We start from the raw sequence: 11,802 nt of genomic DNA on the forward strand, positions 1-11,802 counted from the left end.
ATAAAATGTGTTTGTTTTTCACCCTTTATTTAACGTATTGTGTCTAACTATAAGAGAGCTATACTTCCTAGTCCTGCTCTTCACACAGTTAGCGTTTCGCTGCAAATAGTAAATAAAAGTAATTTAAAAGACCATTTTCTAAGATTTAGTGCTCTAGTTTTTCCTTTTCTACAGGCGCATTCCTGTCAAAAAGATTCACGCCACCACCTCAACATAAAAATGCCAAGGCCTCTCTAAAGCCATTGTTAAGTCTATTCACTCTGGGAAGCTGTAAGATTATTAGTTGCCTCTTAAAAAAAATATATATGTCTGCTTATACATCGCCTTGAATCCTACACTGCAAAGAGTAGACATTTAGAAAATGTTCCATGATATTACCAACACAAACACTTTGAAATCAAAGAAACGCTGAAGTGTAAACAAATGCATATTCTGATGTACAAGCAAAACAAACAACAGGGAGAGAAAGCTTTGACCTGCAGCCCAAAGACACTAGACTAGATTTCAGGCAGAGCACAAGGACAGAATGATAACATGGAAGACGCTTGTGAGGAGGTAAATGTTGTTTTTATTGCCAGTCGTTTGCCTTACGATGATCTACTGTAGGTCACACAGTCTGGCTTTTATCTTTATCAGCTATAGAGAGGTGCAGTGATTGGAGTGGAACATCACAGAGAAACAGATCTGGTGTAAAAATACGTTTATGACACTTGTTCAGCAGGATCATCTCCACATATTAACACCTCTTTTATGATTTCTGAACTGCAATCTCCAGAAGTAAAAATGTAACGTTAGGCTATAAACAAACTGCATCATAGTCACATGACTGCCCGTCACCACCGCTAAGCTAAAGGCGGCTAATGTTGGGCTATAAAGGAACTACAGCACGGTCACATGACTGCCCGTCACCACCGCTAAGCTAAAGGCGGCTAATGTTGGGCTATAAAGGAACTACAGCACGGTCACATGACTTCACGTCACCACCGCTAAGCTAAAGGTGGCTAATGTTGGGCTATAAAGGAACTAAAGCACGGTCACAGGACTTCACGTCTCCACCGCTAAGCTAAAGGTGGCTAATGTTGGGTTATAAAGGAACTACAGCACGGTCACATGACTTCACGTCACCACCGCTAAGCTAAAGGTGGCTAATGTTGGGCTATAAAGGAACTACAGCACGGTCACATGACTTCACGTCACCACCGCTAAGCTAAAGGTGGCTAATGTTGGGTTATAAAGGAACTACAGTACGGTCACATGACTTCACGTCACCACCGCTAAGCTAAAGGTGGCTAATGTTGGGCTATAAAGGAACTACAGCACGGTCACATGACTTCACGTCACCACCGCTAAGCTAAAGGTGGCTAATGTTGGGTTATAAAGGAACTACAGTACGGTCACATGACTTCACGTCACCACCGCTAAGCTAAAGGTGGCTAATGTTGGGCTATAAAGGAACTACAGCACGGTCACATGACTTCACTTCACCACCGCTAAGCTAAAGGAGGCTAATGTTGGGCTATAAAGGAACTACAGCACGGTCACATGACTTCACTTCACCACCGCTAAGCTAAAGGAGGCTAATGTTGGGCTATAAAGGAACTACAGCACGGTCACGTGACTTCACGTCATCACCGCTAAGCTAAAGGTGGCTAATGTCCTGCATGACGAGGTTTAGCAGTCTCATTTAGACAGCCATTTTTATGAGAAATAAAATCTTCTGACATTTACAAGTTGGGTATTTGGGTTAAAATGGGAATATTTCTTAAGGTTTTGTTCAGGCTTTATTTCAGGCTTACCAAAAACAATGTCTCAAAATAAGGGTTTTTAGGACTCATTCCTGCACCACTCTATATCTCTATAGGCCTATATACTGTATATATACTAATAACCTGGATACAGCTTTCTCTTCAAAACAGAACACAAAACTCCGAAGAGCCTCTGTGCCAAGTCTCATAAGCTTTCCAATATTCAACCTTGATCAGCGTCTAGACGAGCCGTGACACACAAACAAAACCTCCGTCTGAATGTGCCGTATCAGAAGCAATGACCCCGCCTGCCTCCAGTCCACTTACATAAGGAAAGATTACACAAGCAACAAAAAAAACACAGCAAGGAGCGGACGAATATAGCTCGGTGCATCTCCGTGTATATTTGATCAAGCGTGTGAGATACAGTGTGTGTGAGGGGAGCAGTGGAGCGTGTTTGAAAGGAAGAATGATGTGCATGAGTCTATATGTCAGAGAGGAGGCGAGGGAGGCAAAGGGAAAAGTACACACATCCTTTTGTCAAGTAGAAGTTCAGATACTCGTGTTTAAAATGGTGAAAGTAGAAGTACTGACTAAACTTCTTTACTCAAGTCAAAGTAAAGAGGCTTTGAAATGTACTTCAGTAAAAAGTACCCATAACTAGCAGCTGTTTTAAAGAGTACCTGACCTCCCTTTATATTAATAGAACAATAATGTCATTGTTAGCTAATGAATGTTTCCATGCTGAACAACGGCAACATGACAACGTTTCCATTGGTCCCTCTTCTTTAGAGAAGACCAGGAAATGATGGATACACGGATCGTGTTCAAATCAATAGGCACGCAATGACTCTAAATAATAATGATCACGCCACCAAACACACATTCAGACTAAAGGAACCAGCCTGTTTGGAAAATGAGAGAAGTAGAAAGTACAGGTATTTGTGTTCGACATGTAAGAAGTAGAAAGTACAGGTATTTGAGTTCAACATGTAAGAAGTAGGAAGTACAGGTATTTGAGTTCAACATGTAAGAAGTAGAAAGTACAGGTATTTGAGTTCAACATGTAAGAAGTAGAAAGTACAGGTATTTGTGTTCAACATGTAAGAAGTAGAAAGTACAGGTATTTGAGTTCAACATGTAAGAAGTAGAAAGTACAGGTATTTGAGTTCAACATGTAAGAAGTAGAAAGTACAGGTATTTGAGTTCAACATGTAAGAAGTAGAAAGTACAGGTATTTGGGTTCAACATGTAAGAAGTAGAAAGTACAGGTATTTGAGTTCAAAATGCAAGAAGTAGAAAGTACAGGTATTTGAGTTCAAAATGCAAGAAGTAGAAAGTAAAAAGTCGTCAGAAAAATAAGTAGTGGAGTAAAGTACTGATACCAGTTTGTGTGTGTGTGTGTGTGTGTGTGTGTGTGTGTGTGTGTGTGTGTGTGTGTGTGTGTGTGTGTGTGTGTGTGTGTGTGTGTGTGTGTGTGTGTGTGTGTGTGTGTGTGTGTGTGTGTGTGTGTGTGTGTGTGTGTGTGTGTGTGTGTGTGTGTGTGTGTGTGTGTGTGTGTGTGAGAGAGAGGGGAGTAGCGGAGTGTGTTTGAAAGGAAGAAGGATGTGTATGAGTCTATATGTCAGTGGGGGGGGGGGGGGTGGGGGGGGGGGGGCAGGCAGAAATAGAGGAGAGGAGGCAGGGGGTCGCACACACTCTCTGCCGTTTGGGAGAATCGGAGCAATTCATCATATCAGTGCGCCGTGAGCTGGAAAATGCTGCTTCAAAATCAAGTAGAAACTCGAAACATAATGAAAAAAAAGTGCTTTCTCTTGTAACACACGGCTGCCAATGGAACAAGTGTAGAGTTGCCAGGTAGGATTCCTTTAAATAAAATGGGTTATCTAAATATATGACATCATGTTATTAACTTTTTCCAGAATCAGGAACTGTTGTGTTACAAAATAATCCAGAAATGATCCAATGTTTTCTGACGTTAGTTTGGGATTTTCCAATAAAAAAAATGGTTAAAATCAAGAAGGATTTATTTCTGGAAACACGATGATCCATATTTTACAAATTCTACAAATGAAAACCTTCTGGCATCTGAGGTACAACTCAAAATATGATGTTTCCAAGGTCCTCTGACTTGCATTGTCTAAAAACGAGACCCTATATATCACTGCATTGCTACTTCTTAGATTATAAATCTTATATCAGGTGTAGAGACCTTCTGATTAGAAATTAGACACATATAAGATGGAGTGTGTGCAGGGTTAACTGAATGGGCTGTTGGAGATTCAGTGTAGTTTCACATGAAAGTCACAGCAGTCGTTTTAATCCAGTGAATCAGTGCGAGAACTAAACAGGGAGGAGGTGAAAACGGAGGTGTGTGTTTGACTTAAACAGCAGAAGGTTTGCTTCCACACTTCAAGGGCTTCAGAGACAGGAGAGCTGCTCGATTCAGCTCCGTCAGCATTTTTCACTCATGCATGTAAGTGTGTGTGTGTGTGTGTGTGTGTGTGTGTGTGTGTGTGTGTGTGTGTGTGTGTGTGTGTGTGTGTGTGTGTGTGTGTGTGTGTGTGTGTGTGTGTGTGTGTGTGTGTGTGTGTGTGTGTGTGTGTGTGTGTGTGTGTGTGTGTGTGTGTGTGTGTGTGTGTGTGTGTGTGTGTGTGTGTGTGTGTGTGTGTGTGTGTGTGTGTGTGTGTGTGTGTGTGTGTGTGTGTGTGTGTGTGTGTGTGTGTGTGTGCTTATCCACGGGGAATGAAAACTCCCCCAGTGTTGTTCTACAATAACGCAAGGACACTTCCTAGGACACACACACATAGTATTCAGTCCATTTCACTGAGATCATCCGTGTACAGATATGTACACATGCCTGTTATTCAAATCAGACCCTTTAGTGAACAGGATTAAACGTATTTAATGTATTATTTAATGAAAGCGATAGAATGTTATTCATTCTCACGTGACATTTTGATTGGATACCAAGGATGTACAGTACGCATGAATATGGATGACTTCTACTCAGTGTCACTGGAAACATGTCGTTGATTTCTCATGACTGTACACAGAGAGGGCTGCAGTAATGAGACCTAAAACTCAGAAATTAATTGTGATTTCTAGCTTTCTTAGAACGTTTTTCTAAATGTATTTGTATTTTTAAAAGGTTTGGAGGTTGTCACAAGTCAAGGGGATGTTCAGGTTTTATTGATTTGCTTGAATTTTGAAGCTTTTACGTGTTTCAAAAGAAAGGCGGCTTATTTCTGTAGCTTATATGCATATGATTTTAAAACCTTTTTTTTATGCTGCTCCAACGCTGTGTCCCAATTTGGAATCAAAAGTACCTCTTATCTCATCCTACCACTTACATACGCTAGTTATCACTAAATAACTGCATTACTGTGAAACCTTTTAGAGTAATAATACTGAAGTTGAAGTGAAACTGTTTCCCATGCTGCACAGTTTACCGGGAGACAAACAGCTAGAGGGAGAAAATCCCCACTGTGTTCTGTTGTCAGCGCCACACTCGCTGCTACTAAACGATTCCATAAAAGAACACTTTGTATCATTCAGGACGAGAAAAATAAACGTCAAAACACACTCGAGTGTACGGAGGAAGGTGGCACCGGCAGTAAAGTGCATCCACACACAGGACACACACTCACTCTGTGACAGGGTGTCACACCACATGATTTATGATGGGTAATTATGGTTATGGGGTGACATCATATCCTCCCGCTGTGTATATGTGTCTTTGCATATGTGTGTGTGTGTGTGTGTGTGTGTTCGTTCCTAATTAGTTATGCTGTCTGGATCCAGCAGCGTGTGTCTTTGTTTTTCTACACAACGGAAGACAAGGCATGTCACAACAACACATCTCGCAGTTCCACCAGACGTGAAAAAGCATTATCACATGTCCACAAAAGAGTGCATCCACCTCGCTGCGTAATCACATTTTAATTCTGTTCCCTCAATGCAGGAACAGATTGGGCTTTTGTTCGCCTCGTTCAGGCAAGAAGGAACCAAAATCAGAATGGGAATAGAGATTCTTTCTTGAAAAATCATCCGTTTATTACGGTGTGAAATGTGCCATACGTAGAATTAGAAAATCCTTACTCTGCTCCGTAATGCTTCTGACAAGCATGAGCACGGCAAATGAGGAAATGGAAAGATTATAACTCAATATCTCTCTCTCTCATGTACACCTCTGCTAATTCAGATTCTAAATAAATGCATCTATTGGAAAAGGGTTTGACAAAGCATGCCTACGTGTTGGATGAGAGACACGGAGGCTGCTACGTGAAAGAAATCAGTGTATGTTGCACGCGGCTTTGCAAAGATGAATCAACCTGGAGGACATTTGATCACATGTTTGTCCTACCTCTCTCATCAGAGAGTTGTTGGAGCAGTTTGCACAGGTCACTGACTGCAGAGGTCACTCCAGGACACATCATAAGCCAATTTGGATGACAGATAAAGCCAAAGAAAAGGGAGACAGACGGTTAGCATTCCTTTTTCTTTGGACTCTTTTCAGAATCAGCCCCATAGCCACAGGGCCTCACTTAGATATGTTCTTCAAAAGTCCATATCTGAACTTTACGCTGCTGTTAAAGCATCGGCAGAGAAATCAAAACGCTGCACTCCTCTCAAAAGTCACCACAGATCGCTATTTGGATGCTTTTAAAAAAAAAGAACAACACACATCTCCTTGCTCTCTGACCCTAAACACATTTCAGCGAAGGTGACCTTTGGAGGCTTTCTCACCCCGGATGAAAACTTGAGGAACTCGTTCTGTTTCCGTCCGCCAAGGCGAGTTTTAAAACGCTCCCACTGACCTACATTTAAATTCACAAGGTCATGAAGTCATAGCTCTGCTTACAAATCGTTTTCATACAGCGATGGTAAATGATGTAAATACTGCACTGTACCTGAAGTGTGCAGCTTGCTTCCTGGAGACAGTTGTTCTGGCTCTCTCTCTCTCTCTCCTGCTCTCTTGCTCTTTCACGCATCACAGAAATGTTTTGGTGCTCTTTCCCTCCTCCCTGCCGTCAGGCTGCGTAATCTGTGGACGACACAAACACTGAACAATTATTGGTCCGTATAACAACTCACTCCAAGTGGCAAAAAAGCAATGAGATTTCTCCGTAGGGTTTTGGAAAACAGCTGGAAATAAGATCTGTGGTTGAGACGCATCGGAGAGACGGATCACGTCGGATAATCTCCACATGTCTACCCTTACTTCCGGGTTTTAGGACTGTGGCACTCTATTGCCTCTGGTTCTTAAAATGTGCCGTACAAATAAAATAACCTTGAACCTTAAAACATTTCAGGTGAGCAAGTTCAGGTGATTTATTAGATTTGGGTTATTCTGCTTCCATAAAAAGTCTAATTTCAGACTTTTGGGTCAAACTCGAGGCCCGGGGGCCAAATCAGGCCCTTGGTGGATTTAATTTCGGCCCGCAGGATCATTTCTAATTCCTATTAGATCTGGCCCTCCGGTATATTGCACGCACACCTTCACTCCATCCCGAGGGTCTCCTCAGCTCAGAGCCTGACCCCAAACATTGATGACCTTGCACCCAAGATGAGATGCCAAGTATCTGAGCTAGCATCACAGAGCAGCTCACTGAGTTTAATGGATGTTTCCTTCTGCACTTTCTCTCTCACGACAACAGGGCATGTTTGGTTTCTCTTTGAGGGAAATAGTTTTGTTGAAGCTGTTGTTGGCCTGTGGGAAAATGTACTCATAAGAAATGACTCTGGAGAAGCTGCAGATAGAGCCATAAGAAATGAATGAACTGATTATTTAATGTTTAATGTTGTTTTTATAGGCAATCATTGAAGCTTTGTTAGTTCCAGGTTTAATATGTGCAATAAGTTCATTTCAATAAGTTCTGCAATAAACATTGAACCAGTCCGGCCCTCCACTAGTACCCATTTTTTTATTCGGCCCACTGTGTGTTTGAGTTTGACCCCCCTGCACTAAGGTATTTGTTTCATTACATTTTGTGTCCTTAGATTTCTCCTAAATTCACTCAGAGTTAGCTTTCATGCCTCATTTGCACATTGAAACCAAACATACACACACACTTCCAGGGTCATTACTCTCCGTATATTGAAGGGTTATGATAATGTGTTATTTTTCATATTTCACACGTCATACATAGCCAGAAAAACATAGCAGGAATTTATTTATTTATATGGATATTTTTGGATTTAAGGAGTGATACAAAGAGATATCTGAAATCCCCTCCCACTGTAAAATGTCAATGAAATGAAGGAAGAAGGCTGTGTAAAGCAGGGGTGTCAAACTCAAGGCCCGGGGATCAAATCCAACCCGCGACTTCATTTTATGTGGCCCACAAGAGCTTGCAAAGAATATATGTATGTTTATTATACGGTTACATGCCGATTTACAGAAGCACTTTGCCCATACATGGAGCACAATGCATCCCAAATTTGACTTTTTTCTCAGAATTAGACTTTTTTTCAAAATGTCACTTCTTTTTTTTTATTGTGACTTTTTTTCTAGAATTTGGCTTTTCTTTTGAAATCATTTTGTGACATTCTCACTGAAGAGACTTGCAATTATTTGCCCCAGACTTCTGCTTTCAGACGTAGTTAATTATGAAGTTATTACCCTATCAGATAATAATCCAATGCAGAGGCAATAATGTAATATAATACATTATTTTATATATATTATATATTTATATATGTATTTTTATACAGTCTCAAAGTTACAACCGGCCCTTTGAGTGCAACCATAATGCTGATGTGGCCCACGATGAAATTGAGTTTGACACCCCAGGTTTAAAGTTGCCTATACGGGGGAAGTATCATAGAAATATATGTATAAATATCTATTCACCTGAACAGAAACATTGGCTTTAATTAAAGCAATAATATTACGTTTAAATGAAAGATATTAGGTTATACAGTTATGTGCAATCCGTAGACATAAAACAATTCATTAAAGTCAACCAGTAGCTATGTGTCACCCCATTTGACTTGATGTCATGGTGCATACATAGAAAATAACATAGAAAATATATAAAGAATAATAAAAAATATATAGTTAAATATAGCAGTATTTACATAGAAATAGAATGGAATAAAAATATGGAATAAAATTCGGAACAGATATTATGAAAGAAACAAAATGCATATCTGCTTTTCTACAGTTGTGCTGCATTTGCACCGATTAATAAGAAAGAGATGAACAGTCTCTCGAAATAACGTTGAGCTGAAGAATAAAAAGAGCAGGAAACATCGGAAGACTTGAAAGAAACTGCGTGCTCGTCTTCATCCTGATCTGTAATGTTTTTATAGCCCACCGTCATCCCTCAAATACCACGAGAACATCTCCTAAAGCCCACCACAGGATTTCCTTCCTGAGAAGCCTGCAGGTAGCTCAGAGCTCCACCACCAACGCTTAGCTTTCAGAATCAAGAGCATCGTCTCTGCTCTAAGCCTCGCCGTGTTGCTGCTCAGCTGGCAGCCGAATGACGGGAAGGAAAGAGAGGGATCGTCCTTTCTATCTATCCATCCATCTATCTATCTATCTATCTATCCATCCATCCATCTATCTATCTATCTATCTATCTATCCATCCATCTATCCATCCATCCATCTATCTATCCATCCATCTATCCATCCATCTATCTATCCATCTATCTATCTATCCATCCATCCATCTATCTATCTATCTATCTATCCATCCATCTATCCATCCATCCATCTATCTATCCATCCATCTATCCATCCATCTATATATCCATCTATCTATCTATCTATCTATCTATCTATCTATCCATCTATCCATCCATCCATCTATCTATCCATCTATCTATCCATCTATCCATCCATCTATCTATCTTTCTCTCAATCTATATCCATCCATCTATCCATCCATCTATCTATCTATCTTTCTCTCTATCTATCTATCCATCCATCTATCCCTCCATCCATCTATCTATCTATCTATCTATCTATCTTTCTCTCTATCTATCTATCCATCCATCCATCCATCTATCTATCTATCTATCTTTCTCTCTATCTATCCATCCATCTATCCATCCATCCATCTATCTATCTATCTATCTATCTTTCTCTCTATCTATCTATCCATCCATCTATCCATCCATCCATCTATCTATCAATCCATCTATCTATCTATCCATCCATCCATCTATCCATCCATCCATCTATCTATCAATCCATCTATCTATCTATCTATCTATCTTTCTCTCTATCCATCCATCCATCCATCTATCTATCAATCCATCTACACTGAACAAAAATATAAATGCAACACTTTTGTTTTTGCTCCCATTTTTCATGAGATGAATTCAAAGATCTAAAAAAAATTCTATAAACACAAAATAACAATTTCTCTCAAATATTGTTCACAAATCTGAAAAAATCTGTGATAGTGAGCACTTCTCCTTTGCCGAGATAATCCATCCCACCTCACAGGTGTGGCATATCAAGATGCTGATTAGACAGCATGATTATAGCACAGGTGTGCCTTAGGCTGGCCACAATAAAAGGCCACTCTGAAACGTGCAGTTTTGCTTTATTGGGGGGGTCAGGGGGGGTCCGAAAACCACTCAGTATCTGGTGTGAGGGTTAGGGTTAGGGTTAGGGTTAGGGTAATGTTGTGAATCGAGTGGCCTGTGTTCATCGTCCATAACATACGCCTGCCCATACCATAACCCCACCACCACCATGGGCCACTCGATTCACATTACCCTAACCCTAACCCTGACCCTAACCCTAACCCTAACCCTAACCCTGACCCTAACCCTAACCCTAACCCTCACACCAGGTACTGATGTCACATGGAGTCACCTGCTGCTTCTCTTTCCACCTGCAGGCAAAGAGCTCCAACAGGTCACACTCTCCATACGTGACGAGGACATGATCCCATCCACAAACACTGCAGCCTGATGGGTTCAGGTCAAACGGGAAATGTGCTGTCTGGCGATGCAAAAATGGATGAAAGAGAAGGATGAAAGGAATATAAAAAGGTACGAAAAGTGTCAAAATAACTAATTTCACAGGAAGACGAGGGGTAGAGGAATGAGAGAATTTGGTTTTTGATATTTCCAAATATCTGGAACAAACTCCCAGAAGCCTGCAGGTCCGCTGCAACTCTGAATTAGTGTTTCCCCCCAATAATGTGTATCTGACTTCCTTGTGTGAATGTCGAATGCGCTTTGTTTGTAATGAAACCAAACTGCATCTAACAAACGAGTTCATGATTCCTTTTGCTTCTTTCCGTCTTGGCTCTGGCTCAGGCAGACAGGCTGAGATCATGACAACTGTCCAAGGAGATGATGTCATGTGGCCTGTGTCGAAGTAACAATGACACACGGACTAATTTGAGCATTTTAAATTCAAGCCGCATGTGGGTCGCCTGTCTCCAGACTCAAGCCTTGCATCTCAGATCTATATGAACAGCGACACGTCAGAGGAGATGACAACATGCAGGACTCATCTGAGAGTCTGTGTGAGGTTACACAACACAGTTTGTGCTGTTCAGAGCAACCAGACTGCACGCTTCAGACATCATGATCCTGAATGTTCTCAGAAGTCGTTTTCTATAATAACACCTACTACTATGACTCAGAATTCCTCTGTCATGATAAACTGCTTCTGCGTTTAACAATGAGTTCTCTCTGTGAAGAACACAGTGTCCTCGCCGTCTGAGAGGTGTAGGTGGATCTGTCTCGTCCTCACGAGCGTGTTTTGTGACGACGTCCTGCTGCTTCTCGTCTTCACTCACGACTTCTCTTCTCCCGATGTGACATAGATAAACTGTTTAATGGTGTTGTCAACAAAAGTGATTCAGAACATGAGGCCGCTTCTCAAACCTTTTTCAGTAACGTACCCCCTTTGAAACATCTTCTCAGCCAAGTACCCCCTGACCGACCCCCAACATTTTTGATCGAAAAAGCCTATATAAATATATAATTCCAATATAGTGATGTTCCCTCAGTGTGTGATTTATTAACTCCTTCACAAACTAAGGATATTTTCATTTTATGCATGAAAAAAAAGACCATAA

General features: G+C 40.9%; 1 long non-coding RNA gene across 1 annotated transcript in view; it reads right to left on the reverse strand.

Moving 5' to 3' along the window:
• Nucleotides 1-6,682: 6,682 nt before the first annotated feature.
• The window catches only part of LOC307022926, an 11,367-nt gene continuing 6,247 nt past the window's right edge, over nt 6,683-11,802 (reverse strand). The window contains exon 3 of the long non-coding RNA XR_013803524.1: nt 6,683-6,792. This is a non-coding gene — a long non-coding RNA (uncharacterized lncRNA). The remainder of the gene's footprint in view (nt 6,793-11,802) is intronic.

This window comes from Notothenia rossii, assembly GCF_949606895.1.
Source record: "Notothenia rossii genome assembly, chromosome: 10".
Classification (NCBI taxonomy): Eukaryota; Metazoa; Chordata; class Actinopteri; order Perciformes; family Nototheniidae; genus Notothenia; species Notothenia rossii.